Here is a 9030-nt window from a genome sequence, read left to right as displayed (position 1 = left end):
ACTATTAGCTTTATGCATTTCTACAGTTTTTTTTATAGTCCACTACAAAGTTAACTTGTAATTAACTGTGGTTTTACTTATGCATACATCATTTTATTATACAAAATTACATTATTTTAGCTGTTTATATCTTATTAACTGAATATATCAGTGTATTATATATATATATATATATATATATATATATATATATATAAAATAATCGTTAGTTGCAGCCCTATACTCATTGCACTGCATATATTGAGTTTACTACAATTGTAGGGTAAAAACCAAAATTTTTTAGTCGGGGTTTACGCCTCAGCAATAGTGAAACAGCATTGGTTAAAGTAGCAAATTACCAACTTGTTATATGCGCTGCTTGATTAAATTCAGCTTATAATCTTAAAATCTCTATCTCATAAACAGCGCAATACAAGATGACAGTGAAAGGTGTAATTACTAAAGCCAGTCTTTAAAATAAAGCTCTCTGAAGTTCAAGTAAAGTTTTAAACAAATATTAATTTTGGACCAATGGATTGGACTATTGCAAAACCAGTAAACTTTTACTTTCATTATAAAACTCTTCTCATTAATTATAGATTAGTTTTCAGTTAATTAATGGACCATCTGATTTTGTCACTCACTTTCTGTAGCTGTGGATGATATCGAGTAGATATTAGTGCCTAAAGACTTGCATCTCCCACAAAAGTATCTTCCAGTACTCATTATGCTGCTACAATACATTACTACAACATTTAGCTTCGCACCAGCTAAAACTCCTAATGTAATTATAAAGACTGTTTTGTGTACAGATTGATCACAATGACTAATATTAACATTTAAAATACAACATTTAAAACTCTTTCTGTTGTTTCTATATAATTCCATTATCTGTATAAATAACCCGAAAAGATGTTTAAAAAAAAAAAGGTTATTAGGTCTGTTGGAATTTTTTTTTTTTCAAAAACCAACAACGCACATTACCCTGAGAGCACCATCTATATGTATGTTAGTTTTTTATTATGTAATTCATTAAACTTAACTAATTATTACAAAACATGTCTTTTGACCATGCTATGATCCAAAGAAATCTATATAAATTTCCTATTTTACTTTAGCATTTATTTTGGATCAGAAAACCTTACAGTCGATTTTTCACGACGCAGCCAGAATCCAGCGTACAGAGGCTGAGTGAATGTGGTGTGGACTCTGTGGAGGAGCTTCATCGTGTCAGAGACGCTGTAGAAGGACAGAGTTCCTGCACTGTGATCCACATACACTCCTATTCTGGAGGATGATGGAGCTCCGAGATCAGTCTTATTGTTGTTGTGCCGGAAGGAGAAAGAAGATGAAGAACACCTCAGACCCCAAGACTGACTGTTGCCTCCAAACCAACACTCATTACCCTGCCCTTTCCTGCTGATGCTCTTATATGAGACTGCTATGTACACACACTCCTGACTGCTCCACTCCACCTCCCAGTAACAGCGTCCACACACACTCTCCTTACTCAACACCTGACAATATGAGTCAAATCTCTCTGGATGATCAGGGTACGGCTGATGTTTCCTACTGTCTGTCACGGCTCTGTTCTTCTCAGACAGAATGAGGAAACAATGTGCTGTGTTGGGATCCAGAGTCAGATCACAGAAATCTAAAGACATAAAACACTGTGAACATATACTGATCAAAGAATATGTGTGTGTGTGTGTGTGTGTGTGTGTTACACGTACAGTAGAGAAAATCTTCTTTGCTCTTTGGTTCTGAGAGTAAAATCATCTGATTTGCTGCAGCTGTGGAGACACAGAAACAAAATGGAGACGGAAAAATCAGGTGCTGTAAAAGACAGAAACAGTTTAAAGTCCTACAGTTTGTGAAAGTAAAGATTTCAGAGCAGGACAATTTCTCTCACCATGTCGAGGGATTTTGATGAACTCCTCCTGGCAGAATTCCTCGAGTCTCTTTTTCAGATCAGAGAGAGATTTCCTCACTCCATCAAATGAGAGATGTTGATTGACAGTGATGCTGGGTGAGTCCTCACGTCCAGAAGAGACACTGAGAGACTGGAGACTCTACAGAGAGAAAGAAAAACATCATGGAGAAGGAGAAAGGAGGAGAAATATACATCTGACTATACAGACAGGTGTGTGTGTGTGTGTGTGTGTGTGTGTAAGTACCTGGAGGAACTGAATGTGATCATGTACAGTATCTGCAAAAGCTGCTCCAGCTCAGTGAGTCTCCTCTGAAGATCAGCAATCTCCTGCTCCAGTTGCTCCAGGAGTCGTTCAGCTCGACTCAGTTCAGTCTTCTCCTGAGCTCTGATCAGCTCCGTCACCTCCGAGCGCTTTTTCTCCATGGAGCTGATCAGCTCAGTAAACATCCTCTCACTGTCCTCCACTGCTGTCTGTGCTCTCAGCTGTTACACACACACACACACACAAGATTTATAGCTCATCTATCATTCCCTCTCTTACTGCGACTCTAAATGACTCCATGTTGTCCATGTTGTGTGTGTTTCCAGGAGCAGCTCTGTCTCTGCTCACTGCTCACCTTTATAGTGTTCACAGCCTGTTTCAGCTCCTGCACCTTCTTCTGCTTCTCCTGGATTCTATGCTGGGATTTCATCTGCTCCTCCTTTAACTCACTCTGAGGACAAATTAAATACACTTCAGTGTGTGAAGATTACCTTCAGTGCACTCCCAATGGTCAGTGCTGAACACAAAATCAAGGCCAACACACACTGGAGCCAAAACTAATATAAACTTATCACTGATGCTAGTTGAAATTGCCATCATTAACACAGGAGATACAGTGGAACCTCGGATTACGAGCATAATTTGTTCCGGCAGTGGGTTCGTATTCCAAAACACTCGTAAACCAAATTTTATTTTCCCATAAGAAATAATGGAATCTTAAATTATTCGTTCTACAGTCCAAAAAATAAATAAATAAAAATAATTAATACAAAATAATAAGTAAAAATAAAACAAATTAACCTGCACGTTACCTTTCAAAAAAGTTAAAAATAAATCCAGGCAGATAAGCGTTTCCCTTTGTGCATGCAGGTGCTGTGTATGTGTGCGTGTGTGTGAGGCTAGAGTAAGTGGAGACTCTTGCTTTCAGCCCCTCCTGTCTCCCTTTCCTTATCTTACAAATTAAAACTTTATCCTCTCGTTTAAACACACTCACACACACATTAACGGAAAGACTGTTGTTCTGTTCTAAATTATTAAAGCCTCTCCGCTTTATTTTAATGTTGCTCGCGACAGCGTAACAGCTTGTTAATCCATGCTCGTGTAATGATGAGATGGACAAACTCATCGATGCCCGTTCTTTTATTTTCTGCATTGTCAGGTTATATTACAAACTTTCGGGTGGATCCTGCACTTAAATCCACCCAAAAAAAACTACTGAAGAACAAAACTCAGGCTCTATATCGTAGCTTAGATCTCACATTCGCGTTCACACACACCGGACTGCATTACCCACAATGCATCTCCCGCACTGGACTACACTTCCGTAAACAGAGGTCATAAATTAACGTCTCTCTCCCGCTACACTGTTTTATCTAAAAATAAAAAAGCAATAAACATCGCTAAAGACACTCGTGTGAGCGCAAACTAACAGAATCACTGCTGTAAAGTAAAACAAACAAACAAATGACCCAGCACCTCACCTCTGAAAAGATTTGCGACAGAGTTTCTTCGGAGAGCAGAGTGTGTGTCTCTTGCCTTCATTTTTGTGCGCGCGTGTGTTTGTGAATAAGTGTTTCACACACACACACACACACACACACACACACACACACACACACACACACACACAGCCGGCACAGTGTCTAATTACGCTCGCGCGTACGCGCACACGCACACACACACACACACACACACACACACACACACCGCAATGAGGAAGAAAATAGATTTTTAACCTCTGTACTGAGAATTTCTTTTGCCTTAAGAAATATGTATAAGAAACAGTACACGCGCTGTACACACGCGCTTCCGAACACATAATAAAATATGTTTCACACACATAGTCACAGTGTTATAGTAAACGCGTGCACAGATGTTGATTATACCAGTAAGAGATGAGCACTAAGACCCAGCAGGGAAGACGATTCCGCAGCGCAAGAGAGAGAAAAAACGTTGGCTCAGTTGTGATCACGTGATGCTCGGCGTCTAAACAAGAAGCGGATGCATGAAACATGATACTCGGTGCTCGTAAACCAAGAAAATGCTCGTTTTTCAAGTTAAATTTTATAAAAAACCTTTGCTCATCTTGCAGAACACTCGTAAACCGCGTTACTCGTAATCCGAGGTTCCACTGTATTTGTTTTAGTGCTAAACCTAAAACTACTGCAGATGTTTATCCTTTACCCTGTAAAGCAGGAGATACCAGGACACAATGACAAGCACGCTAATAATTCTTATGAGATAAAGCAAATAATCAAGATTGTTGAGCCATGAACAAGAAAAAAATCATCTAAACAACCAAGAGACAATAGGTATCAGTGAATTTGATCATGCAGAAAAGTTGTCAAATCAGGACAGTAAATTACAGGGTCTGAAAATATAAAATAGCTCACTTCCAGACCATGATGCTACCACCACCATGCTTAACTGTAGGCAAGAAACAATTTTCTTGGTACGCCTAATGAGAATGTTGCCGACAAACACAAGAACATAATGAACAGGGCATGTGACTTTGCATGATAGTGATAGTGCTACTTCACCAGTGATGGTGGAGCAGCATGTTGGTCCTTTTTCAACCCTTCACCCCATTACTATTTTATATGCATTTCAAGACTGCGAACATGTATATCTTGTTTAGCGTGCGCTCTCAGGTTAAAGTGCGCAAAGCACAAACTCTACTCTCTCTATAAATCCTCGGTAAGGATATAAGTCCCGAGAGGATCTTTAGTTTGTTTTAGTTTCCAGAGCCCCCGTTCGTTCTCGCGTAGACGGAAGAGCTCTGTTTATTTTGTGTTATCAGTTTTCTTTTGTTTCCTTTAGAGTAAGTTTCTTAATTAATAATCCCATGCCATCTCCAAACGGGAAGGTCTTCCCGTGCCTGTCATAAGCACTCGTACAAATCCTATCTTACTGACCCCCTCTAAAGCCCTGTGTCAGGGCTATTATAATCATTTAAAACATCCCGTCTTTATACCGCACACGTAACACATGTTATTATGGTAAAAGATTTAAATGTTTGTTAAAGTACTGAATTTCATTTGGTCTTGTGACTGTTTTGGATGTTGAGATAAAAAATATTGGTCCTTTCCCCACCCTTCTCTACTCTTTATTTCTCCATATTTAAGGGTACAACATATACACTAACATATATTCCAATATCCTCTCTCTGATTTTATGTCACCTTGCTCTAGCAGAGATGGATATGGGAATGTTTACTGACTGGCTTTATAAAATTCCACAGCCAGATTAGGAACAGATAAGAGATATGTAAAGAAACAGAATGAATTACTGCCAGCAAAATTTTATTCTCACCTGTTTTTCTGCTCTTTTTGAGGTAGCAGGAACAATTTTATGATCTTTGTGTTTACCCATCAGACACAAAAAACAGATGAGGCTTTGGTCAGTATGACAATAAATCTCCAGCACTTTACCATGGTCGGGGCAGATCTTCTCTTTTATATTTTTTGTGGCTTCATGTAATGCATGAGTTTTCCATGAAGGAACTTCAAAGTGAGGTTTCAGATGAGCTTCACAAAATGACGCCACACACACCAGACAGGACTTGACGGCTTTGTGTTTTCTTTCTGTGCAGAAATCACACTCCACATCTCCAGGTCCAGCGTAACAGTGAACAGGAGAAGCAGCTTGGACTTCAGTCTTCTTCAGTTCCTCCACCACTTCAGCCAGCATGTTGTTTCTGCGTAGAACAGGCCTTGGAGTGAAAGTGTCTCTGCACTGAGGACAGCTATAAACTCCACTCTTATCCTCCTGATCCCAGCAGTCATTAATACACTCCTTGCAGAAACTGCGGCCACAGGGGAGAGTCACCGGATATCTCAGTAGATATAAACAGACCGGACACTTGAATAGGTCCACAGGAGACGGGTATTTTAACATACCGCCCTCAGCCATTTTGATGCACTCGTACACTGAGAGAGACTGAGAGAGAAGGAAGCAGCACTCCAAGGTTGCTTCCTCTAACATGAACTTCCTTCTTCTGCTTGTGTGCATGTGTGTGTGTGTGTGTTACAGATACGACTGAGAATGTAGGTGGAGCTTTAAAGACGGAAGGAATGTCCAATGTATAAATAACATATGTAACCCCAGTTAGTTTTGCATGACTCAGTAATGCACTACAACATTGTTATTGTCAAATTGTGATTCACAATTAGTCTAAATGGAGCTCAAGTAAATTGAAAATAAAAGATGAATGATATAAATATAAGAATAAAACCCCGAGAAGTAAATGAACATGAGATGTGCATGAGACCATTGTTGATTTTCACCGTGAGTTATTGCTGGGGAAAAAAAACAAAAAAAAACAAAACTATAAACACGATAAATTGAGCAAATATCCATACCGGAGATCTGCAAGGACCTTGGAGGGATGAACTTGATTCGTGTGAAGATTTTGGACTTCAGATATTAAAGGTTATGAAGCTATTTTGATGATGCCTGAGCAGCCCTGTATTGATGTCTCTGCATATTTTTATGATGCTGCTGCCTTAACAAACTGTAAAACTACAGTCTGTGGACTTTTGTATATTTTTGGTAAATTTATTTTGTACATTGAATGTAATTAACATATTGCTTTATTACTATGCAATGTAAAGCAATGCTCCTGTAATTCAGTTAGAGGAGTGGTATTGTAAAAGATAACCTACCATAGTTCATGGTTTATTAATGATTTCTGATAGAAATGTGCACTTTGATGATAAAATAAGCTGATTGTAATTTAAAGTGATATACATCACTATAGAATGTGTGAACTGAATTGTAATAGCCCTGTTGTTTACAGGCTAGGTTTTCGTGGGACCGTGAGATCTGGATTTCTTCCTGACGAGGAAGATGGCGAGCCTTTCCTTTTGAATCGAACCAGACCCATTCCGAGTTGGCCCAGAAGGGCAGGTTGCTCTTCTTTCACGAACAATCACAACAGTGCGGTAGGACGAAATCGCACCAATCACAGACATTTGTCTTTATCCCTCCTACGAATCTAGCTATTGGCCCATTCTCTAATAATTTAATAACTGATGTAAGTCATATTCGAAACAATTATTACATAAAATGTATAAAAAATGTTCGACCGAATATTCTAATAGACACAAAAAAAGATTGATATAAAAGTAAAAATATAAGTAATTAATATTGGATTACATAATCTGTGATCCACATACACTCCTATTCTGAAGGAAGATGGAACTATAAGAGTAGTCTGAATGATGTTGGGTCAGACAAGGGGGAAAAAGGGATGAAGAGAGAAGTCTGCATCCAAATGCACTCTCAAACCTCAGTTTTTGTTGATGTCTTTATATGAGACAGATATGAACACATGTTCCTTACAGCTCCACTCCACCTTCTAATAATAGTGCTTACACACATTTTCCTTACTCAACATCTAGCATTAAAATTCCCTTTCTTTATGCATAATCAGAGTGTATTTGCATTCTCTCATTGCACACTACTCTTTTAAGACATCACAAGGTTATAATTTACCGTATGAAGATCTAAAATCACATAAATCTGAAAACAAGAAGAAATTGTACACACAAAAACCCCTCAGCTCTTACGCTTTCACTCAGAGATCGGGAATGAGATTTCGTAGAGCCAACTTGGTGTCTTGTCGACTATCACTTCCCTAGCCAAGGGACAAGTCATTCCGATTGAAGTGACTTTTGTTGCTACAACCTTGCATTCTACTTTGCATTTACTAAGATATGAGCACTGAGTGTATCATAACAGCAAAACACAATGTCTCCGAAACACCGTCTCACCAGCTTCAAAACCGGCATATGATTTCATCTTTAACACTTTGTTTGCATGGGGGCAACCAGGCAATATTTGGCAAATATCTTTATATCAATTGCTCAACCCCATAACAAAAGCAGGCCAAAATCACCGACATGATCTCTCACCTGGCAGCAGGGCTTTTAGAATGTGCTACAACAGTCTGGCAGAATGTATTTTCATCGTGGTCCAAACTTGAAAAATTAAGTGCAATGTTGAATCAAACCTTTGACCACCCACACGGTAGGTCAGGGATAACGCCATTCCTGATGCTTACTCCCACATTAAAGATTTTTTTTTTCTAAACAGAGGCTTAGACATTAACCCTTCATAGGCCCAAGGGTTGTTCCATCAACATACTCCTGGGTGACCCTCAAGAGTTAAGTTAGGGGATTTATGCTTTTATGTAGGGTTTCTCTGTTCGCATCAGGGCGATTAACAAAGTCCTGCCTTTGTCTTTGTGACAATTTCTTGCAGTATTTCATCCAGAATTTTACTCCACTGGCAGTGCACTAACCAAAACGACCCGAGTGGAGTTTAGGCAGAGAACATGCAGCAGGCGTTTTAGATCTAGTGTAGTGTACAGTACACTATTCAGCATTCTTGGAGAAAATGGGAGTTGACTGTCTGGCCCACAGACTCCATTGATCTTCTGGGAGACTTCAATGCCAATGTTGAACACAAGGCATTTCAGTTAACGCCCATATTTGAACACAAGGCATAAGTGTACTTGGTACCAGAATTCCTTTGACCAAAGGTCAATTATTAACTTTATAGTTGTTTTATCTGATCTAAGGCCATATGTTTTGGGATTTGTTTTCATGTTTTTTACTAGGCTGAAGAGAAGAGCAGAGCTGTCAACTGATCTAAAGGCTGTCTAGTTATCGATTAAGCGTGGGGACATTCTCTCTCTCTCTCTATATATATATATATATATATATATAGAGAGAGAGAGAGAGAGAGAGAGAGAGTTTGGTACAACTTATATATATATATATATATAAAACTCTCTCTCTCTCTCTCTCTCTTTCACTAAAGCTTGAGTAAAGTTCATTAATTAAACATTGCT

At 38.9% G+C, this 9030-nt stretch overlaps 1 pseudogene; it reads right to left on the bottom strand.

Annotated features, from left to right (window-relative positions):
- Positions 1 to 253: 253 nt before the first annotated feature.
- Positions 254 to 6120, bottom strand: LOC128510183 (tripartite motif-containing protein 16-like protein; annotated as a pseudogene).
- Positions 6121 to 9030: the final 2910 nt, after the last annotated feature.

This window comes from Clarias gariepinus, chromosome 2 (genome assembly GCF_024256425.1).
Source record: "Clarias gariepinus isolate MV-2021 ecotype Netherlands chromosome 2, CGAR_prim_01v2, whole genome shotgun sequence".
Lineage (NCBI taxonomy): Eukaryota > Metazoa > Chordata > Actinopteri > Siluriformes > Clariidae > Clarias > Clarias gariepinus.
This window is presented reverse-complemented; position numbering and strand designations above follow the sequence as displayed.